This window comes from Lichenostomus cassidix, chromosome 2 (assembly GCF_008360975.1).
Source record: "Lichenostomus cassidix isolate B80296 chromosome 2, HeHo_3.0, whole genome shotgun sequence".
Lineage (NCBI taxonomy): Eukaryota > Metazoa > Chordata > Aves > Passeriformes > Meliphagidae > Lichenostomus > Lichenostomus cassidix.
In genome coordinates this window covers 9,558,917-9,585,569 of record NC_139482.1, presented here as the reverse complement: position 1 = coordinate 9,585,569, position 26,653 = coordinate 9,558,917, and the positions used below count along the sequence as shown (strand labels likewise).

Sequence of the window (26,653 nt, the reverse complement as noted above, 5' to 3'; positions counted from 1 at the left end):
ATATGCTTAATAAAGCCTGGTTAGGGTTTCCTAAACACTTCCCTGAACACAAAAAAAAGGGCTTTGGTAAACAATTTCAGTCTCCATTCTCTGAAGAGTTACACCACCGAGGAAAGAAAAAAAAAACCCTCAATTATGATTTATAACTGCCTTTTCAAGGTTTATGACCCAGCTCAAATATTGCCTTTTGCTAACCATTCTGGCTGGGTCTCTAGGTTTTGGCCAGACCCATGGGCAAATCTCATGTAAAGTACACTCCCTTCTTCTTCTACTTGTCACATGTGATGAGTTATAGGCAAGGGATAAGGGTCACTCTTAAAATCAGCTACATATCAAAACAAAGTCCAATGGACATTTGGAAAAAATCAGTCTTGGCTGATGTCTCAAATGACAGATTGTTCTTTTTTTTCTACCTTTATGGGTTTTAGGACTCACATACACAGTTTTTGCATGAGTACACCCTGTCATTTAGCAGGTGGTACTTTCCTGATAGAAGCAGAGCATGACTCTTAGACAGCTATAATAAAAACTGATCTGTTATGGAAACTTTTGCCACTTTGGAAGTATAATGAAAATGGCAGGCTTGTTCCTTCTCATATGCAGCCATGGGTGAAAACATACCAGCAAAAATGGCTTAGATAAGCAGAACTTCTTTCTGTTAAGCAAATAAAAACAAACTACAAACAGTCCTGCAGAACAGGCTCCACACCACGACACCAACACAGAGGTACCAGCAGAATGAGGAGAGCAGTGGTGAACAGATCCCCTCTGTATCCTGAGTTATTAAGTGTAACTATTCTCAACTTAGAGCATGGTCTAAGCCATTCTCAACCCTTTCTTCTTCAGCCTCTCCAATAAATTTGAAATGAGAGAAAAACCCAACATCCCAGAATAGAAACACCGAAGGCATGAAAGTAACGGAGGTTTTACAGAGCTACCTAACAGTATCCACACTGGCTTGTCTGATGTGATACAATCCCAGAACTAAACCAGGGGTACTGTAATCAGGCAAGAAAAAGAAGTAATCTCTAAGCAGATTCCTATAGGAGAAGGTTAGCTTGTGACTCCCAGAGCTGGAACTATGTCACATACCATTTTTGATGTGACTGGAGGCTTGGAAGAAGCCTGTCAACAGCAGGAATTCAGGGTGTGGCTGCACTTTGGTTCCCTAAAGCCAAAAGCAAATGAACTGTGATCTCAGATCTGTTCAATAGAACATTGTATTAATTAAATTATTTTTTTAATTATGAAATCATACATAGGACAGTCTTTCCAAGCTCCAGATCAAGTTAATTTCAGTCATTACAGAGGCATGTAGAGTTACTCAAACATTCAATTAAAATAACCTTACAGAACTGCATTTAAATTGTATCATCACTCTGATGATATCGAAAGCAAAACATAAAATAAAGGTCAAACTAGAGAACACTATGGAGCAAGTTAATACCCATGAAAAATGAGCACAAGGAAAACAAAACTATTCCCCTGTGAAAAATGGCAGCAGAGGATGTGAGAAGGGATGTTATTCCTCTCTTTTATTGCTGCTCATCTAACAGAGGAAAAGGCAGAGAAAAGGAACTTCAACATTTCTAATGGTAAAAAGACAACCATGCTTTACCACATAACAAAGAAAGAAAGAGTTGGAAAAGAAGGTGCATGACCAAAATAGGACCTCACTGCCTGCACATCTCTCTCTCAAGCTCTAGGACATGCAGACCCTGCCATAGGTGATTTTGGTTTGGGTTTTTTTTTTTTTTTTCCCTCAACATTTTCTTACATGGAAAGAATTTTGTAATTGACTTATGGCAAGGATTCTTTCTCAAAAACAACCAGAAAAAAAAAAAATCTTAATTCTTTGGTAATCTCTCTCTTAATCCTCTCTGTACATTATCACTGGAAAAGACTTCAAAAACTGATTAATCCAAAGATAATTATACTCAACTGCTCACCAATGAGGAATAAAAATTGGAAGGCAGCTAATACACAACATCTTCCTTAAAGAAATAAATTAAATATTTTTTTCAAAATGCTTTAAGATGTATATATTGATAATATCAATAAAAGCTAATGAATCTCACCTAAAACTCTCTAGTTGATTCCATTCAAAAGAAAGTTTTTCTCAATTTTATAGAGTTTCTCTACACGTTTGAGATGAGTCCAAGAATCTAACAACACATTTAATTATTTCTACTGTAGAAATGTTTAGATAGCATGCCTATATCTGTGAGAAGGGAAAGGCCTCCTTGTTTTTACAGGAAAAATATGTAATATGTTAGTCAGAAATTAGCATGCTACTTTGAGTAGTAACCATGAAAAATCAACCTTGATACAAAATTCAAATTATTCAGAAATACATTAATTTTAGATCCTGACCTTCTGGCTACCACTGCAGTGGAATGCAATTAACACTTTTCTGAGGCTCTCACAATGTATATTCAGAGGTTTTATGACTAAGTGATACAGGAAATGATACAAGGGACTCTTTGAAGTACTGCAGACAAAAAAGAACATTGAAAAACAGTATCTGCCATGTTTACACACAAATATTCTGCATAAGCAAAGCCAAGCTAAACACATCACCAGAAAAATTTCTTTACAGGTGGTAAATTCAGACAACCGTTATTTACCTTACATTAAAAATATGACACAATGGCAGAAGTCTGTTAACAAGCTAATGGTTTAGAACAAGAAAGTGAGGACAGAATGTATTTTAAGGACTCATTTAAACTCTAGTGTCAGAAAGGTCAGCAGAGTTTTCATAGTTATCCATACCTGGGGGGATGCTGGAAGAGTGGGAGTTAAGGCCATATTTCAGGGGTAGGTAGGTGTGTACCAATGCTGCTAAACATGCTGACACTTTTTATTAAAAAACATCCAAGTACTTCTAATTTTAATAACTGGATTATCCTGTTGCCAAAACCCAACAGAAAGTGATTAACAATTGTGAATGTGCACCTAGGTTCTGTGCCATCATTTATGGACTGCTGTAGGATAATCAACAGATGGACAACCCAAAACAAATATTTGTGACATCTCTGTCTTAGTATTTGCAGTCATTCATGGAAGTTAAGATAGGATCCTTCAATACTTGGGCTGTAAAGGTGTGATTCCCCAAGGCTCTTGACTCTAGCAAGGTTTAGCTGGGATTCAGGAATGCTCAGCACCACTCTTCATAGCAAAGCGCTGCTCCACAATAATGCTGGTGCAGCTGAGGGACAGCCCAGGCTGGAAGTGCTCAGCTGCCCTGCTGGAGTGCTGCCACTTGCACAATTAATTAAGTATTTATTCTAACGTGGCACAAACCCTCAAATCCTAGATAGCTGCACACTCCCTAAGGTAAGAAACCCACTGTCTGTGTGCCTCTCAATTTTACATTTTCCCACTAAATGTAGAAGCCTAAGATAACACAAAGCAGGAGAAACTAACTCTCATGTATATTATAAAAACCTCCAGTGAATAAACATTCACCACTGTGATATTGCCCATTAGTGTGTGCCTGGAATTTAATGTTTTCTTATCTCTAAGAAAGCTAGAATTAAAATTACAGGTGTTTGTTTTTTTTTTTAATTGTACTTTTACTGTCTATAGAAAGCAAAACTCTTATAAAACCAGGTATTTTTAAAAACCATACCTATTTCAATTTTCACAAAAGAATCTGGAAAAAGGAAATTATGTGATACATTTTCTTAATACATTATGCCTCCAGTGACCTTCAGCTCTGACGAAAACTGCCACCACTCATTTTTTTAATTACTAACACAAAGCTCTGTATTAGTTAAAGGGCTTATGAAGTTTTCAATACTTCAAATACACTGTTAAAGGCAAAAATGTAAATGGCCTTCATTCATAACATTTTAAATGCAGGTGACAATTCTCACAATAGCACTGCAAGAAAGCAGAGGAAATAACTCTCAATGGGTTTGAATGACACCAGGGCAGAAGCTGGCATGTCCAGACCAGTGTGAGAGGGAGCTAATTCTGGAGGACAAAACATTTTCCTCCATTGCATCATGTCCATAAGCTGATCCCACAACAAAATCTCACAGTTCATCCCATAAATGAATGTATTTGGCCAATATGCTCAATACTGGACTTGCCAGAGGACACAGAGCTCCAGGGTACTAAATATTATCCAAGCCCCAGAAAAATATTTAATTTTCAAAGCTCATAGATAACAAGAAGGCAGTAAGACCAGGTGACTGAGTAACTCATTTCTCTGGTGTAATTCCTAGCATCCTAAAGAAGATGATTTTTTGATCTTCCAAAGAAATTCAACCCCCTGCCCACAATCTAAAGCAGGGGGAATTGAGTCTTTGAAAGGTTAAAGGGCTTGTCCAAGATCTGTAAATAGCAAAGACAAATCTCCAAGCTCTGCCTCTCCTCCCTTACTCCGCCATCATGAGTCAGAAATAATCCTGCACCAGAGCTTTATCCCAGGGATTACAGAAATTATTTTAAAAGACTGCATATGGGAAGAATTCACAAATCAAAAGTTCTGACATAAATTCTAAATAATTAGATTTTAAGAGAAGTAGAGTTTCAGTTCAATTCTCTGCTCCACTTATAGTCTCTTTCCTAAAAATCAAGAAACTCATTTCAAAATAACCAAGATGAATAAACAATCTTTTCAGCAGAGCAGCAAATCAGGTAGATGGATGTCTTAAAGATATGAGTTCCAAGTTTCACATCTCATTACTGCCTACAGCCCTCCAGTCTCAATCCTGACAACAGCCAATAGCTTTTATGAATAAGCATGTTCTGGAAGAGACGCTGGACTACGTGGCTGATAAACAGACAGATAAGATGGAACAGAAACACAAAACGTCAAACATCCATTTACCACAGGTACCAGTCCAGGAGCCTGCAGTTATGTTTATGCAGATAAGAAAACAAAGATCAAAAAGAAAGCTATGCAAATAGTTTGGTTCTATTATTTATTGTAAGATTTTGGCTTTGTAAATATAAATCAAATCCAAATGTACAGCACTGCCAAGGAAATAAATTATATTAGATATCTATACATTAATATATTCTAGTAAACTAGTCTAAGGAACAAATCTAGCCATAATTCAGTCAAGAATCTGTACAGAACCATACTATTAAATTTCTATGGTATGTGAAGAATAAAACAAGTTTAAGCAATACAGTTCTTCAAATCATTTCAAAAGCAAAATGACTGCAAACTCCTAAAGCAATGTTACTAATTTATCATTGTTACAGCATAAGAATGTAGTCACATCATATAAATTGCTTCTCCCTCATGTAGCATCTTTGAATCGCTCAATTTGAAAAAAAAAAGAAATCCAAACTGTATTACAAAGAGACTGCACTTTTATAGCACAGGAGGTAGCAGACAGTGAAACAAGAAATAATATAACGGCATGAAGAATTATATGCACTTTGCATTGAAGTTATCATTTATATGATAAATAACAAGTGTGCAAAAATTTGAGACACTCGATTGTTTCTCTTGAAGAAAAAAATCTGTTTTGTATAGGGCAGCTAGCTGGAAGACACATAGATTTTTCAGAAATTCTGAAAGGAAAGTAGTCAGTAACAGCTAAAGTGCAACACATACTACAAAATGCCTTCCTAACAATTTTGGGATGTTACAAGGTGTACATTTACTTCAATTAAAAACAGGATATTCAAAATCCCACACAACAGCTTTGCCTTCCCTGGATCTCATCCAGAAGGAGTAGTAGACTTCATAATTTTTTTCTCCCATAATTAAAAGAAATTGGATTTCTCTTCCACTCAAGTATGTATCTTTTTGCAAATCTTTATTTTCAAAAAACAAGAAAAAAAAAAATGAGGGAAACATTAGGTGCACTTAATTTCCTTCAGGTAATTCATCACATTGATACAATTTTTGTACCCTTAATTCCATTTCACCCACATTCATGACCTGCTCACTACTCTTCTTCTTAGCCATAGTATCTGAGTTCTTCTCTGCTGACTTCAGTTTATTTTAGTCATTTTCCCACACCAAGAGCCTTCTCAGTTGTCCAACTGATTTGCTATAAATTTTCATGGATTATAGGCCACCTCCCTGACATCCTCCCCTTGCCTTCTTGTATCTTGTTTCCTGCAGTCGTGGGAAAGGGATACGAAATGTTTCATCTGTGCTCTGCCTAATTTTCTTGGAGGTCCTTAATGCTTTCTATTTCCCATTGACCAGCATCTCAAAAAACAAAAAAACATTTTGTAAAAAGCAGTACCAATCAATACATTACAGATATTCTTTTAAATCACACCAAAACTGCTTTGAAAGTTTAGTGCATACAGTGAATATGAAAATGCTAATTAGAAGGAATAAAAAATAAACTGGCTTATGTTTTTAATTGGCCACAGCTAACAGTCAGAAGAAAGCAAGCAACAGAAGTACATATTGGAAAGCAAATGTCATTATTTAAGAATGCAATAGTTATTTTTATTGGGAGTGTTTTAGCTGCTGCTTCAAGTAAACTACATGACGAAATGAAAAGTAATTTTATTGTCTCCATGTATTCAAAGTTTTTTTTAAAAATCACTGGTTTTAATAATTTAAGATCTTAGACAAGAAAGTTTTCTTCTCAGTCTATTTTTTCTTGTTTTTTTTTTTTCTTTAGGAAAGAAAAAGCTTGTGTAAAATCTGTGCAACTATTTTTTGAGAAAGAATTAAAACAGACTGCCTGACCTGATAAGCCCTCTGGAAGACTCAGCTAGAAGTCTAAGAAATGGAAAAGCTGAGCTGCAGGAAGATTGCACTGACTATTCTGGTACTAAGTCTCCTGTCGCCTGTGCCACTCCCAGCTTTTTTAAGCAGAAATGACAATGCATGGTCAGTTGCTGACAGCCAGCTTCAACAGAATAGCAGATAAATTTGTGTAAGAAGGTCTGTCCTACAGGTATGTCCAGTGCTACAGGCTTGTTGTGACACCAGGGAAGTTTCTTAACAGGTTAAAAAAGAATTCTGTCTATATTCTTTAGATTTCAAAAATTGTCTTCATTTTTTTTTGTAAAATGGAAAAACCATTGGAAAAACCATCAGACATGCTGATTACTGAACTCTCCAGCCATTCTTGACTGATGGATATTCAGATTCAATGAGTGAACACTGAAGAAGCCATTCCTGTTCAATTACTCAAAAAAAGAAATGCAAGAGGGTGTTTCCAAGTGTAGGGCTCATGTTCTCCAGCACAAGCACCCTCTGAGCTGAAGCCTGAAAGCAGACAATTTCTGAAACAATATTCAGCTCTCTGAAAAGCTCTGAGGACAGCTCCAGATTGTATCACAGCAAATGCCTCAGCTCACTGATGACAACAGAACTTCTGATGTCACAGTAAAAAGTAAAAAATGGGGTATGAGCAAATGTAAATTGAAACACATTTCACTCTTCCCAGAGTCGAGACATTCACTCTGAATGAAAAAGCAGCAGTGCAGTGCTGGTAAGAGAATTGCTAGCAAGATTAGTTGTCTCCTGGTGAAGATTTTAAGGAAGATATTTCTCTTGAGGAAAATGATGCAACTTCTCATGACATTCCTTCTCAAGTTATAAGCAGTTTCTCAATTTCAAAATAACATTAATTTAGTTACTAAGTACAAAATTTGCTAGTTTTATTGTAGCACTTTCTTTAAAACTAATCGGAAAATCATAATAGCAAGCATTTTTCACTATTTCTACGACTAAGCACAATTCCATTTCCTGCTACTATGGGGGTACCAGGAACTTGAAGTTCCAGGCATTTTTACAGAGCTTTTAAACAATTTAACATATTAAATCAGCTTGCCTTTTGCTTTTGCACTTGCCTTCATTGTTATCAATACCACTTTCTCTCCATCTCTTCTCTTCTTATTTCTAATTTTCTATTCTTCTAGTGCTAAAAGTATTGGCATATTATCTTTATCTCCTTCTGCCTTAGAAGCAGACCTGTTCACAGAATGAAATGGAAGTCTATGCCTTAGCAACTGTTCCCCTCTAATTTATACTCCAAATGCCTTGTAATACAGCAAAGTGCTGACACTGCTACTTTACAGGGAAGAAACCAGAAGTATATTCAGAATCTGATACAAGCACAAAAATGAGACTGGTAAATCACTTCAGAAACCTGCTGAGTTATTCTCACCAGCCCATGGTGGGCAGCCACAGCTCCTGCCTCACAGTATTTCAGGTACAGTTCCCGTGATGCTGCCAATCATGTAGCTGGCAGCAGGGCCATGCTGATGCAGTGAGGGCTAAATGAATTCAAATCACTGGATTTGGAAGAAACAAGTCAACAACGGTCACTGAAGCAAACACCATCTTAGCACTCAACACTGAGAGAAGTCTCAATGTCCATTTTGGAAGCTCTCAGCTATCCAAAGCTTGGCTAATATCCACATAGGAATTTTAGTGTGCAATCCACAGGATGAGCAAGTTTGGTCATATTTGCCCTGCACAGTCAACACTTAAAGGCAGTCACAACACCACATGCATGACACAGACATCATGACAAGTTCCCTCATTTGAAATGCTGATATTTAGATCCTACAGCCTGGCTTCCAATTCCCACTTACCCAGACTTGCTGCATGTTGTCATCCTCACATTAATACTGTGGCTTAAATGGCTTTTTACTCTCTTCCATAGTCACCTCTTTCTAGACATATTTGTAGAGATCACAAGAACCCCAGGGATTGATCAAAGACACATTTACTGAATTCCTTGTGCATGACATGAAGCTACTCAAATACAAGCAATACTCCAGGGCTAAAGATGACGAAGGCAACATAAGTAACAGCATAGTTTCAGCCTCTCTGCTGGGACACCAGAGTAATGTCAACATCTAATTCATAATAAATCTAAATCCTAGCTTATTAATATAAGCAGGCTGTAAATAAAAGTGATCAAGATTAGGCATTTTCACTGACTCAGCCAAACAGACCTGCATGTTTCAACCAGATGCCTTCCCATCTAAGATACCTGTAAGGGTTACAAATACCAGTTTTCTCTAAATCAAGCTCGGACTAGAAGAACTGACTCTGCTACAAGGAATCTGGAGAATCTTTTAATTTGAAGACAACATGAAGTATCCTGGGTCTTCCTGGGGGAGCCTTTTTGTTGTGCTGAAGAGAAGGAGTCCAAGGAGAAATCTGTCCTTAGCTTGGGGCCTCTAAAGTCCAAGGAGAAATCTGTCCTTAGCTTGGGGCCTCTAAAACATCGTTGGCTAATTGAATCCTTGGAGGAAAGGATCTCCAGCCTTTGGGATCAGGAACAAACCTCAGCTGAGCAAGTTACAGGAATTTATTTAAGGAAGACTGACCACATGCCTGCTCTCCTGCCTGAAAAGTTTGCTGTAATCCACTTTAGTTGATGGGGTATAGAAAAGCAAACAAGCTGGGCCAAGAGCTCTCTCAGTACCTACAGCACACATTCCTCTACAGTCCATCTCAAGAAAGCAAGGCGAGACCAGAGGTAAGTACTCCATGGTGAGTAGCAGCTGGATAAGGTTATTAGTGTTTTTTCTGCAAATGACCTTAGCTGAGGATCTTGTAGCTTTGAACGTTTTTATGTCCACAGCACTTTGTAAGATTGGTTTCTCATTTTTTTCACTTTACAGCTGGGGAACCACTACACAAAAAGCTGTTGGAAGGCCTAGAGAAGGGACCCAACTTCAGCACCACAATTAGCAGGGTGTGCAATTTAAGAAGCCTGGTAAGAGGTTTTTATTCTTTGCTCTCCATGAGATCAAAATAATGACACCCACCAACAAACACTATCCAGGCAATTCTGCTGTGAATAGTCCTGGGCATCTCCAGTTAGCTTACAGCTCAATGCACTATTTTGGTGACTTTATGCAAAACAGAAACAGTCCCCATCACAAATTTCTACTACAGACAAAAATAACATGAGCACATTAAGCTGCTTTCCCCTGTCACCCCTGATGAACTTCATATGGCAACCAGACCAAAAGCCCCCGCTGAGCCCCTGAAGCTGAATGTGAAACGGAAATATCACAAAAAACACTGCCAGCATCCCAGAACATGACTCACACTGCGTAAGTACCAAATCACTACATTTAGAAGATTCTCGTCTGGTTATTTTGTGTGGATAGATCAAGCACTCTGAAACTCCATTTGCTGAAGGAAGCAGACTGAGCACCAGGGCTCCTAACTTGGTAGACCCCTCCTGTGCTAGTTAACTTCAGGCAAGTCACTGCATATCTCTACATTACCATTTCCAAATGCAAAACTAATTACGCTAATCCGTTTTCTGCAGCACTTAAACATCTATGGAAGAAAATAATTATCCTAAGAACTATTTATCTTATTAGAGCAAAGTAAAATACTGCATGGAAAGCCAGGGCCAAGTCTCTTCTGTCAGTCTATCCCTCCTGACAAGTATAAACTCCTAAAATTTAGAAATTACTACAAAATGCTGTTTAAAATTGATGGACCTTCCTGAGCAGAAAAAAAATGGGGAACTGGTAGGGGAAAACCACTAAAATAAAAGAAGGAAAGCCATAAAATGTCCTAAGGGCCAGATTTTCAAAGACATCTGAAGACAGATATGAGGTCCATACGTGATGAGATTTTCAGAACCAACATTTATTCAATGTCCTGCTAACATCAATTGCAGCTAATTAGTGTTGCCTTTGCAGACAACTGCAACTTTAATCACTCTGATTATTGAAAATCTGACCTCAAGAAAACAAACTAAAACAACACCGTTTAATGTTGCTTGTATGACTATTGTGGAAAACTTCTTTAGACAGAAATGTGACTTTTAAGCTGCAGTTTAGCAATCCATAAATGCTAATGAGATCATGTGCTGTTTTGTCTTGTGATAATTTTTTCCTATTAAAATCTTGCTCTTTTTTTAACCTAATAAACACATCACTAGTCTAAGCACGTTCATTGTTCAAAGTTTAAGTGTACAGCTAAAGTGAAGTTGCTTACCAGTGACCAGAATTCTTTGAGACATGAATTCATCATGTATACTCAAACTAATGGGCTACATATATGTCCTTTCACTTAAGACTAGTCTTGTATCTTTGCAATGAATAAAAATAAAGGGTACTGGCTATGCCACTTTTCATTTCCTCCCAGCCATAGAAACAAAACTCAGGTAAATTAAAAAAAATCCAAGGGAAAACAAAGTAATCAAAATAGAAAACATATTATGTGAACTAAACATATTTTAAAAGTTGCCTTTCAGTAAGTCACCTCTTTTTCTATTTTGAGAGCACAAGTACAGTTTATCATAGTGACTTCAACAGCTACACTTGGCCACTAAGCACCTGAGGGCATGGAGGCTTTTATAGAAACCATTCTAGCACTTAAGAGCACGTGGTGAAGCTACTGATGGAGCTACAGACAGCATCACCTCGAGTACCTCAACTATTTCTTAACAATGTTTTGTGCTCTGGAGAAGTACACTGTAGTGACAGTGGAGATTCATCTTAGCAGTCTGATAGCAAATTTTGACACAGTCTCCAACTGACTTCGACAGTCTGTGTGGAAATGGCTGAACTGTTAAACCCACCAGAAAACACACAATGAATAGCCTGAAGCGTTTAAATGTGTGAATATAGAAGTAGACAACCCACGACACAAGAGTATAAAAAACAAAATTCTGCTTTAGAGGCAGAACACCAGCAATAAAATATTGAGTTTAAATAAGACCTGCTGATTAAAAAGTATAATTCTACCATGATTTGAGACAGAAAATGAAGAATGTTATTCATAAGAACATATGTGTCTCCTGCAAAAGCCTCTAAGGAAGTGGCCTTGATGAAAGCAGAAGTAGTAAACACCAAGCCCAAGACCTTAATGAGGCTAAGTGAGAATTCAAACTCTTTTAGCCTTAAGCATATATTCCATAATAGCTTTAATAAATGATACAGAAGGAGGGGGAAAAAAAAAGGTAAGAAGCCACATGGATTTCATTCCCATAATGTGCAGCATGTGGATGCTGGATGGCTTTCCTCATTGAAGTATTCCTGATTTTTTTTCATAGGGAAAAAGGCTACAGATTACCAAAACTAATCCAACTAGACAGACACTAGAGTGGGTAAGATACTTGTTGGTCCTAGATCACTGATACATGGGGCTTCAACCTTTTAACTTACACATAACAGGCTGGCTGCCATCACAAGGGCTTGTGATGGCATTTTCACTGGGTTTGATACAGAAGAAATAGGTAAAATTATTTAAGCTGGGTTACACTGAAAAATTCTTTCCAAAACCAAGGCCAAGCCATTAAACAAACCAAAATTAAAAGAACAGCAATTTTCAGAAATACATACATTATCTTAAATCCTTCTGTTGTGTAAGTCCATAGTACATTATTTACTATTTTTAATAGCAATTAAGTTATGTAAAAAGAAATACTAACCAAGAGAAACACCAGTGTTAATATGTAAATTCTAAGATATCTCCAAAACAATTGTTTCTGTTTTTAGAAAAAACAAAGAAACCCAAAACCTCTTTTTGTGAGCAATCTATTTGAGTCAGATATTTCACTCGCAAGTACTAGTCAAAAGTATTTTTCTTGAAATAATTTTCAAAATGAAAACTGTTTTTCCATCTACTTCTAACATCTTTGTCTAATGGGGTACATATGCACTGTGGATGAAGCATCTCTAAACAGACAAGTTATTTTTGGAAGAACCCTGCGACAGTTCTTGTAAATATTAGACTGCTATGGTTATGCAGTATGGTCTAATACTGGATTCTTCTGAACTCCTCTGGAAATCCATTCCAGGTTAATATTGACTATTAATATCAATCAGTTTTAAGAGTAAGCTTGCAGCTTTAAAGTTCATATTTCTGCAAAACAACTCTCTACAACAGGATGTGGCTTGGGCTCTTTTTCACCTACCTCTTACTCTATAGTAACAAACAGCAAGTCCTTCCTACAGTAATTTAAGCAGGATTCTGAGAGACTGAGTGGTAAATGATAAAATGTGCCTTTGAATATAGAAGAGAAACATTTCTGTGCCAGCAGATGATTGCCACGTGCAGATCCGTGATTGCCTGAGTCCTTTTCACACCACCACATAAATTGGCTCCCAATCCCTTGTTGACACACATGTAAAATCCATGCCTGATAACCTTGTAAAAATATATACAGTTTAACCACAACACAAACAAATATTATTTCTCCTACCAGTGAATTACATCCATTCCTGCTGCACAATATATCAAATGTTTAACAGTGCACACTACTCAGCAACTTAACCTATTTCATAAACTCTGAAAACCTACCTCTTCTATGAATGCTATTACTGAATATACCACTTCATATTTTTTCTGTATTGTATCATGCCAAACTACACTTATTCATGCACAAATACTAAATGCAATTTGGAGCAGTGATTTTTCTAACTTTTTTTACCCTGTGCTGTTATTTTGTAAGTTTCCAAGTACATATGCATTACTATTTCAATAAACAATTGTAACAAAATCCAGATGAAACTTTACAGAAATGTAGGCACTCAGAATGTGATTAGCCAAACTGGAACTTGGCCAGGGCAACATCCCTGCTCTTGTGGAAAACACCAGCAGATCATACAAATGGCTAGAATGAGTCAAAATCAAAAGTACATAAATATATGCTTTAAATGAAATATCCAAACACAGTACACCATCATCTATCACCTTCTGACTATCTAGCATAGCTATCAAAGGTGCTAGAGCCTCATAAGCAAACACCTTCTCAAGGCTTCCTCCACTGCAGCCTGCTGTAGTCTGAGACGCAGGAAGTGAAGGTCATCATTTAAATTCAACACAAAGCGACTGTAAATCAGCACTTCTGCCCGATGTGGGGTTCCTGCGACAGTGGCTCACCAGCAGCCCTCCACCCCTCTGGCAGCTCAGGTCATTTCATTAATTCCGGGGAACTCGGAAGAAACGTTAGAAACAAGGGCTGGAATTTCAAGCTGTCAAGAGATCTTTTTGTTTCTTAAATTTAGCAACGTAGATGTGAAAAGGTTTGATACCCACTGCAATATTGCACTTCATGTATTGTTTGATAATCATCTGGTCACCACACCCACCAGAACAGACTGAGCTCGAGGGACGCTTGTTTGCTCTCCTGCCAGGAGGGCTTCAGCTGGCTAAACACCCTGTCCTTTGACAGCTCCTAAACTGCAATTCAGCCACCCAAGACCGTTTTAAGAGCTCCTGAAAAAACCTGCAAGTATGTTGCATTAACACTGACACTTTGCTTTCATTGTCACGGAATTCTTATTTTCTTTTGACATGCAGCTGATTTCAGCACCTTCCTTTCTTTAACCTCACCGAGTTGCCTTCCATGACTGAATTCCATACTTACTGGTAAAGAAATACACCGTGAGGACACAGCACATTTGTCTGAGTTTGAAGCCCTTTCAAAGTTCTTCCAAAAGAAAGAGAAAAAGTATCAGATCCCTATTTAAACTGCCTCACTGAGGTCTTACACAGCAGTGCAATGGTATTCATTAAACCTTTAGCTAAATTTCTCCTCTACTGTCGGACTCCTCATCGGACATGTATATGACTGACATGATATATGTCGGACATATATATCATGACATTACATCAAAAAAGGCATGACATCCCAGAATGCCCAGATAAAAGTATAACAAGAAGTCATACCAAAACTGTTATAAACTAACATAATAAAGCAGAGGAGCTATTAGAAGTCAGAGAGTGAAACAACTGAAAAATCTGCTGATTAAGAAAACACCAAAGAAGATGAACTGACCCCCTCTTCTGTTTAGTCTCTCTGCTGAAGGTACAGGAACACAGAGAGATACTTAACATGATCATAACTTTTCTCATCTGATGAAGCTTTCAGTGTACATCAGGAAAGCACAAGGAAATAAGCCAAGGGATCTAGACACAGACAGATGGAATTGGCATGTCTGGATTCTGAGCCTTCATTGAACAAGAGGAAAATACAGTTCCCATCTTCATATGAAACACAACTTTCTTGTTGCACTTGCACTCAGATGACAATACCTCACAAGAGCATGAACTTCCCTTTTCTTCTCCGCAGAGAAATAACCAAAAAGCACATGGGTGACACTTTAAAAAGTGCTGGTGCCAAGTGCATCACTGGCACAGAAATTTACCATCTCTCTCTGGACAAGATATTTGCCTGTTGCATGCCAAGAGGAGATTTATTTCATTGTGAGTAGTTCCTTCTCAGAAAATACAGGACACTTAAAAGCATCACAACATTTTACTCTACTTTTCACTGCCACCCATTAGCTGCTGCTACATTTTTCTCCCTTTTTATGTATCTAGATTATTTGGCTTCTATGGTTGCAGCATTTCAGTCTAAGAAATTAGGTTTCCTAGTGCTGTTGACATAAAATACAAACTTTTCCTATGTTCCTTCACATGATTATACTTACAGAATAAGCCATTTTTAGAGTAATATTTAAATTCAGAAACTTATTTGGGGTTATAATTTTAAAATGTGGCTTTCATTTTCATGCTCACAAACTATGTCTGTTATGAAAATATTTCATAGCAAGCTGCTGCCTAATTAGATGACTTAATGTTGCAAAACTCTGTATTTAAAAGAACTGCCAAAGGATATCAAAATCAGATTTTTTTCCTTGTTTGCTATGATGTGCATTTTTTCTACTTACATTATGTACAGAACAAAAAAGAGTTGAGTGATAAGACCATGAATTCACACTGTGTTTTCCTTTATACTGTTCATCAGTTAACTGCATTCATAGATTGTTTGCTTTTTGGTTTTCCTTTTTTTTTACTAAAGTGACATTTAGAAGCCAATAACCCAAAGTGTATTGCTGAACACTTTAACAGTGTCCAATAGGTAGACGACCTAGCTGCACAGTGATTAAATGATTTAACTGCTAGATCAATGAATGCAGCATGAATTAAAATGGCTGCAAGCTTTTCCAGGCATAAGATGAGACCTAAAAAAAAAAAAAAAAGAAAAAAAAAAGAACCTTACTTTTTCTTTCACATTTCAAAGAAAATGTAACCACTCCTTTTAAAAAGAAAAAAAAAACACATTTTCCTGACAGAAATAAAGCAAGCTTTATTCTAATATGTAGGGACTAAACCATATATTTTCATTGTTAAAGATCTGACTACATTTTGCCATTCTCATACTGAATAACCTCACTCAAGGAAAAAGCAGTCTCTGCTTAGGAAACATAATGGTGTTAGGATCTGGTCCAAAGTGAACTGTTATCTCACGCGTGAAGATAATGAATGTTAATTTAAAATAATGTTCTTTCAACTCCAGGGTTTTTTCATATAATCAATCAGGCCTGAAAGTGTGTGTGCGCACGCTCTCTCTTACATGCACTCTCTCTGTCACTCACCCATAAACACTTCATTTTATATTCTCATTCCCAGAGATTCAGGAGAAAATTTTCTGCAGGTGTAAACTAATATTGCTCCACTAAAGTCAACAGAGCTGCACCAAATGATGTTAGCAAAGTCAGTGGTCCTGCCTCCTGCCTCCTGTGACAAGAGTGTACCTCGACTTCCACTGAATGTGCATCTCACAACAAACTCTCCCTTTCTTCCTTCCACATGTGCATTTCCCAGCTCTCACCGGTGCTAAGCAGACAGCCACTACAGCCTTTCACTAACTCACCCCTCGAGGTCTCTTAGCTCCATCAAATCCCTGAGAGAAGCAGGTATAACATGGCTCTTTTCTGCAACCCAGGAAGAAGCTCCTGGAAAATGTGCAAAGAGAAAGAGCACTGCAGTGGGAGGCTGCAAGGCATGTGGAGAGGACAGAACAAGCCTTGACCTAAAAAGCAGTAGGTTTCAACATTACAGCTAAAAGATTCAGTTATTACAGGAAAGAGAAATTAAAACATTCAAGACATGGATAAATTAAACTTCTACATGTGTAAAAACAGGACCCATAATCTAAATTACTATTATTTGGAAAGAGTATGGAAAAATGTATTCTATAGTTTTCTACCTCAGAAAATAGCCTGATTTTTGACACCTTTTCAGAAGACATCTGATGGCTGGAAACAAGGCTCTGGATTACATGACATGCTAGTTTGATCAGGAAAGGCAGCTCTCCTGGAAGAAGAGCCAAGCAGAAATTTGGATACCATTTCTTCCCACTGGCCCAGGAAACACTGTAACTGCTTATACACTAACTTGGCAAAGCAAACCATGTTCAGCTTCTCACTCCTTAGTGCACCTGTACTCCAAGCATCTGCGCCATCACACAGCTTTAGCTGATATTTATTGGTATTTCCTGTGCCTGTGCAAGGAACAAAAACCCTTCCATTTTACTGAAAGCTACATGTTTGCAGGAATTAGTGCTACAACTTAGGCTAATATTTGATTGATTGGAAATTGGTTATTTTTAAAAAACTTTTTTAAAACTATTGAGAAACAAGAATATCAGCATGGATAAAAAACCAAACAAACAAATTAAAAAAAAATCAAAAAACCAAACACAAAACCCCCAAAACTGGCTCTTGAAGATACTTGACTCTTAATCTGTACTTCCTAAAAGGTGCAAGTTCAGTAACAAGAGGAAATCTCATGTCTGGAACCAGAGAGAAGTTAGGAGTATGCTTCCAATTAGGAGATTTAAAAAGAAGCCCTCTGGGAGCCAGCAGAGTGGAAAGTGTGCAGGAAAAGGAAGCATCTCTTTCTTACAACAAATATTTCCGGTAAGTCTATTTACTTCAGGTCAGTGTAAGCACAAGATAAAGACAAAGCTGCAAAACTGAAAGACACAATTACAGATTGAGAGTGTTCATGTTTCTCACTTTCCAACACAGTCAGTGTGAAATGCTCCCAGGTATGCCTCAGCACTCTCCTTCAAAAAGTTATATCAGTGAAATAAAGCATTTCCTCTTAACATGCAAACAAACAAACAAACAATATTTTAATATGGCAGCTTTTAAACAGCCTGACATTCCATTCTAGTCAGACTGCTAAGAGGTCAGACACCATGAGTTATCGGTGAGCAAAGTGTACACCCCTTCCCACTGTTCCTCACATTTTACTATGACCAAGACAAGTTTTAAGGAAGCTACTTTTATATGGGAAAAAAAAAATTAAAAATCACCTTTTTTTTAATGTTAGTGTCAATGCCAAATTATTCAGTGTACATTATTAAAATCAAATGTCAGCTTGCACATGATGACTGACACTGAAGCTTCCTGAGAAAAGGTCCATGCAGACAGTTCTCAGAACGTTCTAAATTCTCAGCTATAGTTATGTGAAGCTAAAAATGGTGCCAGTCTGGTTCCTGGGAAAACAACTAATAATGATTCCTTGCTTTCAATTAAAAAGAAAGGAAAAAAAAATCTGCATTTTTTCAACTGTTTAACAAAGGAGGAATAATAGAAGCACAAGGTGAAGAGAACATTACCCTCTCTTAACAATTTGTTGCATGGAGCTAAAAGGATTTCCTAGATTTACCTACTGTTCACAGGTAAATGACAAGAACAGGATGAATCAAGACACCTTTTAGAATTCAGGTTTTTAATTTATGTTCTATGATTAAAAAAAAATTCATTACTTGCTTTCACATTCACAATCTCCACAATTTTGAAACTGTTAAAATAAGAGTTATCTGACATTTCTGTTTTCTAGCTTTGCTAATGTAATATAGCTTTCATAATGGTATTGGCTTTTCCAGAAGGAATTTCTTCTTTTACCAGTTTTCTTTATTTATAATTAAGGCTTTCTATAACACACAGGAATTAAGATATACAGAAAATGGCAGAAATCACTAACAGAAAAACATTATCCATGTTTTCTCTGTTCTTTTCATAAGTACTCTAAATTCCTTCAAAGACTAAGGTACATGTAGGAAAAGTGCCTTAACTTCCATTGAAACAATCATCAACATAAATTTAGCATGTGCAAAAAAACCAAGTCACACTATTGATATTGAAAAGGCATAAAAATGCCCATGTAACACTGCTATGGAACTCCAGTGGAAGAATAAAAAATATAGCATTACATAAAATGACATTGGCCCAACACATTTTAACTGTGTTCAGCCTTGAATATTTGAGTCATACGTAAGGTTTTCATTTTTAAAACTATTTTATGAAACTAAACTTATTCATCAGTATGCTCCAAGGCCTATGCATTTTCATGCCTGTGGGAAACAACTGCTTATATGATCAAGGTCTCCATCATTATATTAATATTAATCTATGGGTAACAATGAATTTTCTGCAGTGAATATCAATTTTCATCAGTGAACAATCAGTGACTGTGTGGCCTGTGATTACATTTTATGAAATAGCAATTCTTTTGTTTTGATTTTATACAATTTTGAACCTGGATCGTAGTAATTGCTTGGGGGAAGGAGATTATGCATAAACTCCAGGTTTCAGCTTGTCTCTGAAGTCAATGACAGCTCGTAAGACACTGATCACAAAATTAACAACCGGCCAGCATGAAAACTGGAGCAACCCCCCACCATTCTGAGGCAGAATTTGCACTTTGATTTGTGCATGGGAATGCACACACTGCAGTGTTATGCAAGGCAAAGACTATCTATCTCCTCTTCGGAAGTTTTCTTTTACAAGCAATGACACCAAGAAAATAGTAATAAGGCATAAGCAGCCAATGCAGACTTGGCTGGCACTTGGTTTCTTACATGAAAAGCATCTGTAATTGCAAACAGGTATCTGTAGTGTGAGATCCTCTCACTGAATGCATAAATGTTGTGTGAGACTTAACAGAAAATGATAGCGTGCTAAGAAAGACAAAGCTCCCAGATCAGTCTCTCAGATCTTCTCAAAGATTTGTTGAGCAATAAACATATCTTACATACTTTTAATTTCTTTTTCACTGCATCCTATTTCTAGCTACTTTGGGATTCTGCTAATCATTTCCTCTCAACTTCATTTTGTTTCACTTTGTCTCTTTTCCAAAAGGTTCAACTAAAACCTAAGGCTGACAGGTAGGAATCTCTCTGCTAAAATTAGTAAACCAAGTGCCACGTCCTGTGAGTCACAGCACTCAACTCCCATCCACCTCTCTTTAAAAGACCAGATAACAGTGCCATGTCCTAAGTGCCCGGGATCAAAGTACAAATACCCACTTGCCAAAACACTGCTTTGGAGTACTACAATTACTAGCAGAGTCCTACAGTCTGTAACCAAAACATAGTTATGTCAGCTGCATTAAAATTATAGATTTGAATATAACGCGAGTTAGTTTAATATTTAAAATAGTAACAAACATAGGAGAAATGACAGGTAAGTAGGAATATGTTTAACTCTATTTTTAAAATTACTAGATTGCAAATCAATAGTATCCTACTATGGATAAAACATGAATTAAGACAGTGACCCCAGTTCTTTGCAAGCAAAAATATGCAATTTCCACAAAAAAGGTGAATGGGATATTACTGGTATTTTCGTTGGCTTGTTCAATTTTTTAATGAGTAAGTGAATTTTAGTACTTTAAAACTCACTGTGTTTGGTGTTAAAATTATTTATTAAGAATTAGTTTTATATGATACTACAAGTGAGAGTGGTATGAAGACTCATAATCATTAATTCACAATGTTTTCTTCTGCAATTATTTAATCCCGGAATTTAAAACTGAATACAGTGTAAAGGTATATGCAAAGATATTCTGATTGTTAGTAAGTACACCAATAAACCATATTTTACTTATATTTTTAATGTATTACCAGTGTTGAAATTACAAATACTACTGTCTTTTTAACTAATAACATACTTTGAACTCAAATTACATTTCTCTGTATTTTTGCCACAGACACTTTTGCATTCTCATGAAGTGTAAAATGAGAGACTGGAAGAAAATCAAAACCAGTCTTTTTGTACACAGAACTCTCAATAGCAACACTTTGGATTTATCTACATGGTACAGCTACAGGATCAGTCTCCAGTGGGATATTACCAAAGCTGGCTAAAATTAGACACCATGAGCTTTAACTTGGGTTCATGGACATGTCAGCATGTATCCCCACTGTGCCTGCAGTCACCTGCCCACAGGACTAAAAGACCCTGGTCATTTCAGGGAGAAAACAAGAGAAGAAATAAATATGAGAGAAATCTTACCAAAATGCTCTTTTTACCCCTAATTTTTTTTTTCCGTATAACTCAACATTCACAGCATGACAAAAATAAATAAAAAGACAGACTTAAGGCTTTCACAATTTACTAGATGGCAGATATTGGTTTAAAGATATGGCAAAATTATGTTTAAAGACTACAACTGAAAACATGGTGAAGAAAATGGGCTTGATCCAGCCCTGTTTCTGGGCGCTGCATGTGGAAAGGCCTTGGAAATGAGAAGGCTCTGTGTGCCACAGGAGCTCACCTGTGCAGGTGTGAGGCTGCAGTGTTTGTTGTACTGCACACAGCCACTCTGGTGAAAATCAGTCTACTCCCAGCTACCTCCACTATGCCCAGGAATGAAGGGGTTGGTGGAGTTTTCCACATTTGTTTTGCATTCCATATACTCTCACCAATAAAAAATAAAGAAATTCCTGAAAAATTGAGTCATGACATCATCTTATGAACTACCTATTTTGCAGGCTGTACTCTCCCTACTGGAAGATTAAACCTTAGAACAATAACCCAATTATGAGCTAAATTTACATTCAACTGATGAAAAATGATCCAGAACCTGACAAGAACAATCTTTGTTCACAATGTTTAGCACAAGCAACACTGACAGCCTAAAATGTATGAGCTGTATAAAAGATGACATACGTTGCACTGCCCAGCTACCAAGGGCACCATGCTCCAGGTACTACACACGTAGTGTGGGAGTGTTCACCACATCCTGAGACTAAATGAACCCAACAAAAAACAAGGCACAAAAATCCTCTGCAGATAAAGAACACAACCTGACATTACTCCTAAACAATCAGTGCAAGAAGGATCGCTAAACAAAGTCCTATTCCATGGAAGGAAACACCATTGCAATTAATAAAACGAGTCGTCAAGATCTCAAACAAACTTATATATTTACTGTAAGGATATGAGAAAAAGAATTGCTCCAACAATTCTAACCTAACTTTTGAAAAAATCTCCAAACTCCACTTCATTCAAGAAAGTAAACTCTTGCGTGCATTTGGCCAGTCATTTTAAACACTTCTACATTTTATGAACCAGGTTCATCACTGGTGTAAGCCACATATAACTTGCACAGATTAATTTTGTTTATAGTTCTAGTTAGCATTTGTAACAACCTACACTAAGGGAAAAAAACTTCTTTCACTGACATTTATGCTAATCTGGATCTAGCAAAAAAGTCATTTAAGAGGAAAAATCAAATTTACTGAAGACATCTCCATCATCACCTTGTCCCTCTTTCAGAACTTTTAGCATGGACTGATTCACACTGCCTGAAGTCTTCACACACTTCCAGAGATAAAACCTCTGAAAGACTGTGGAACGCAGCTACTATGAAAACTAGTTACAGGTATGTCCAAAATTTGTAAACTTTAGCTGACTGAAGTTGGGTCCTCAATTTCAAAACACATCCCCTAATTCTAAATTTTTCCATTTCTCAAATTGTGTGAAATGAGACAATTTGCTAACTATATAAAGCAGACATCTATGGAAATGTTTAGATGCCTAAATTTAAGAAAACCTCTTCAATGCTATCTTTTAGCTATTTCCTTTCAAAGTATTTTATTCTATCCCAGTGACTGCACATGGCACAGTTCTGTGGTCCCCAAGCTATGGTGCACTGGCAGAAATGCACAACAGTCTAGATGGAGCCTGAACCACTTCAAGGTGAGTTTGAGGCCAAACTCATAGTCCACCCACGTTGTTTTCTTTTCAGGGAGCACCACATCATTAACAGCACCCAGTATGTTTTATTTATGGGCAGGCAGAAATACCAAACACACTTCACAGCCTTTCACCATCTCACTTGCTTTTTGAGATGACCTTAGGCCAAAAACATGATCCAGGCTCTTCTGCTGCAATGCTTCAGGTCTTCTGAACAGTCCCTTCTCCCCTCTGCTCCAAGGTAGGGGGAAACCCCAGGACACCTGAACAGTAGATACCCACAGAATGCCTACTGCCTGCAAACAGTATGGACACACAGCACTTGACCTACCAGCCACAGACTGTGCTCCAGTAATAAAATTCCTGTCACTCCAATAGTGCTCACTTTTTCCTGAAAAGTCATGAAGCATTGCTCTGGCACATAATACAGAAGGACTACATCAAACTAAGAATTCTGATTTATGGCAAACAAACTCAATTTGGTTTTTTACGTTTATTTTTAATAGCTGCAAGTGCTTGCTTATATTTAAAAAACAAAACAAAACAAACACATCTTCAGAGGTGAACTACCCTGTAAAATTTTTGCTACAAAGTTTCAAACTGTCAAAGATAATCTTCTAGCACATCACCAAAGTTTTAAGACCCCCACGTAATAGTCACAGACTCACAACTCCCCTTACAAAGCAGACTTCAACACAAGACAATTTCCATCACATTATCTGGCTCATGCGATGGAGTGGAAGAGGAATTTCTCTCACTCAGACCTTTGCTGCTGAACCAAGTATCAGTTGCAGATGCAGAAACCACCATCCAACAGCACAACCAACAGAGTCATCAACACAGGTACAGCCACTTCTTTCTGCACTCACTGAAACCAAACTCACCATCAGCAGGATAAAGTGCTCTCTGTTGAACCTACCCCATGAACCATTCCCTTCCCTCCCCCATGCAACTATCTGGTCAAAGCAGAAAGCATTTGTTTAGGCAAGGAAAAGTTGCCATTTTAATACCATAAATCCACACTGGGAAATAATTACTTCCATAAATTCAACTAAAGTGGGAATTATTTTGTGGGCACTTCCACTTTTATACAAAACATTAGTCAGCAAACAGTCTACTTCCCAAAAGACTTTCTGCAGCACACTCAGAGTGGTTGATAATTTAAAAAAACAAAAAGGCTTTTTCCTAGAGACCTGGAGAGATGCCAGGTCCCTCATACTGAAGGATGAGGAACTAGAAAAATCCAAAGGAGTGCAACCCGAACCACAAACTGCTATTTCCCCTCCCATTTTCCCCCTTCCTGACACCTGTCTCAGCATTCACCCCTAAAGAATTAAACCATTTCCAACAAAAGCAAGAGAAGTGAAAAAATAACAGCATTATCTAGGACGAGAAAGCATTTTCAACTTTTTCTTTTCTACTGCAATAAGATCTTCTTAAAACTACAATAAATAGAATTACCCCTAAAATACAGAGACCATACTTGATGATTCCATCTTAAGTTATAAAACCAACCAGCACCAAATTAAAGTTTTTTCACTCCTTTTCCTCTTCTCAAACCACCCCATCTCTAGCAACTGTGAAGTTCGCAGAAGACCAGAAACAAATTCCCAAAGTCTGCTGGTTCAGAATAAGCATCAAAAGACACACAAAGTTTCCCAAATGCTTAACATCAGCATTTTACGGGGGGCTGTTGTATGGAACACACGGAAGGCCAGGAAAGCGCACCGAAACTCCTCATCATCCTCGCCACGGGCACTCCCACACCTACACTTCCATCCTTTCCCCGAAAAGAAAGGAGACAGGCCTCTGAGCCCAGGGAGGGGTGAAGGAGAACACCCCGCAAAGTGCACCGAGGGGAGTTCTCTGCAGACACGGTTCCGGGGGTGCACCGACACAAAGCTCCCCAGAACGCCAACAAAAGCGAGCCCCTCGGCAGCTCGCAGTGCCCGAGTCCGGCACAGCCCCGGAGGGCCCTTCCCGGCTGGAGGCTGCTCCCGGAGGGCGAGAGGAGCCGGGGGGGCGAGAGCGGACAAATCACCCCCTTTTCCCCCAGACCCTGCCCCACAACACCCGGGGGAGGCGAGGCAGGCCCCCGGGGCTGCGCAGGGGGACGAGGCGATCCCGCACCCCCGGTGCCCGGCCCGGCGGCGAGGCCGTCCCGGCCGTGGGGGTGGCACCGCCCGCAGCCGCTGGGGGAGGAGGGCTGGGGCTCGGAGTTCACCCTTTCCCCGTCCCCTCCCCTGCCCCCCGCGGGCCCGGCAGCCATGGCCCCTCGCCCGGCCTGCGGGGGCCCCGCCGTCTCTCTCCTGTGGAGCTTCGGCGCTGTCGAGCAGCTGCCATTACTCGGGCCAAGACCCGTCCTCCAAGCAGGCATCCCCCTCCCCACCGAGGAAATGCGGCGGCGGCGGGGGTGTGTGAGCGAAAGGAAAGCGGGGGACAGTGCGGAGCGAAGCGGTGGCCCCGCGTGCGGGAGACAGCGGGGCCGGGGGGTGACGGGGCTGAGGCCGGGCTGCACCACACCCTGCCCGGCCTCGCCTCTCACGCGAGTCCCCGGCTCCCCCGCGCCCTGCAGGCCCGCGCGGAGCGCTGGAAGCGGCGATTCTCTCCGGAGCGCCCCTCTCCCCACCCCACCTCCTCCCGCCCCGAGCCCGAGGCTGGCTGCAACTCGGCACGGGGGCGCGGGGACCCGCCGCCGCCTCCCAGCCGAAATTCGACCGGGGAAGGTGTGGGGACAAAAATAATCGCCGTTAATAATCACACGCGCTCCGTCGCCGTCCCCTTCTCCTCCTCGGTTTCCAAGCGGGCTGCCAGATAATCCTGCCCACTCCGAAAAATGAAATAATAATAATAATAAAAAAATCCCGCCTTCCATCTCCCCCCCGCAGCCCCACACATTTTATTATTAAGTATAATTGCTCCCCCCTCCTCATACGGCACCCCGCGGGGAAGGATTGCCCCCTCCCCTGGTGCCCAGCCCTTCCCCTGTCCCCTCTCCCCCATCTCCTTGGAACAGTGTGTACATGATTTTGTAGTTTTTTTAAGGCGCCATGTTTATAATCCTCCATCATATTAAAAAAAAAAATCCACCCAGCATGAGACACGGCGTCTCTCGCACCCCAAAGCCAGGGAGGCAGACACAGAAATATCCACAGGGCTGTAAATTCACCCCCCCTCCCGCACACACACCCCTCCTCCCCAGACTTAAAAGTCTCTCTCACCTTGTGCTGCTGGCGCTGCTTCTGCTGCTGCAGGGGGGGAGAAGTTAAGCCAGGGGAAACTTTTCAATCCCTTCCCCAGGCCGCTGCTGCCTCCTCCTTCCACATATTTTTCCCCTCAGAGTTTTATTGTGTCTGAATTTTCTCTCTCTCTCTCCTCTTCTGTCTGTCCACAGTTCAGGTTTCTGGGGTAAACAGGGTTTAGGATGGTGCTAGGGATATTTGGGAGAAGGAGAACTCTAGTGGTGTCTGCTGGAGTTGCTGTTTGTTTCTTTTATTATTTTTTTTAATAATACATTTGAAACGGATCTTTAACCATTTATTATGTATGTATTTTGTCATACTCTTAGGTCTGGACTCTCTCTTATTGCAGGGGAAAAATGTAGTGCTTATCCAGCCTAGATACATGGAAATTCTTCCTATCATGATGTCCAGGTTGGAGAAATGACAGATAAGATTTTTGAAAGTGGACACTCACCTTGAGCAACAGAAACTAAAACATACAGGATCAACGGTCTGTCTCACAGTTGTCAATGTGTCATGAGGTGTAGATCACAGAATCATGGAATCATTTAGATTGGAGCAGACCTTTGGGAAATACATAGGAATACAAAATATATAACTTTATAGGAACGTGTATATATATATATATGTAAGTAGCAAGGAAACAAACATTTTATACTGTTTTTCTATGGACTGTGAGATAAATATTAATAAATGTCTAG

The 26,653-nt window shown here is 39.0% G+C and overlaps 1 protein-coding gene across 6 annotated transcripts in view; it reads right to left on the bottom strand.

Moving 5' to 3' along the window:
• Positions 1-26,154, bottom strand: part of ZMYND11 (zinc finger MYND-type containing 11) — a 104,979-nt gene extending 78,825 nt beyond the window's left edge. For 3 of the 6 annotated variants that reach the window (XM_085050297.1, XM_085050301.1, XM_085050302.1), the window contains exon 1: positions 25,932-26,153. The gene's annotated coding sequence lies outside the window, so the exon portion shown is untranslated. Of the gene's footprint in view, positions 1-25,344; positions 25,366-25,471; positions 25,492-25,931 lie in introns of those variants that run through there. The other 3 variants (XM_085050298.1, XM_085050300.1, XM_085050299.1) reach the window with 3 other exon arrangements.
• Positions 26,155-26,653: the final 499 nt, after the last annotated feature.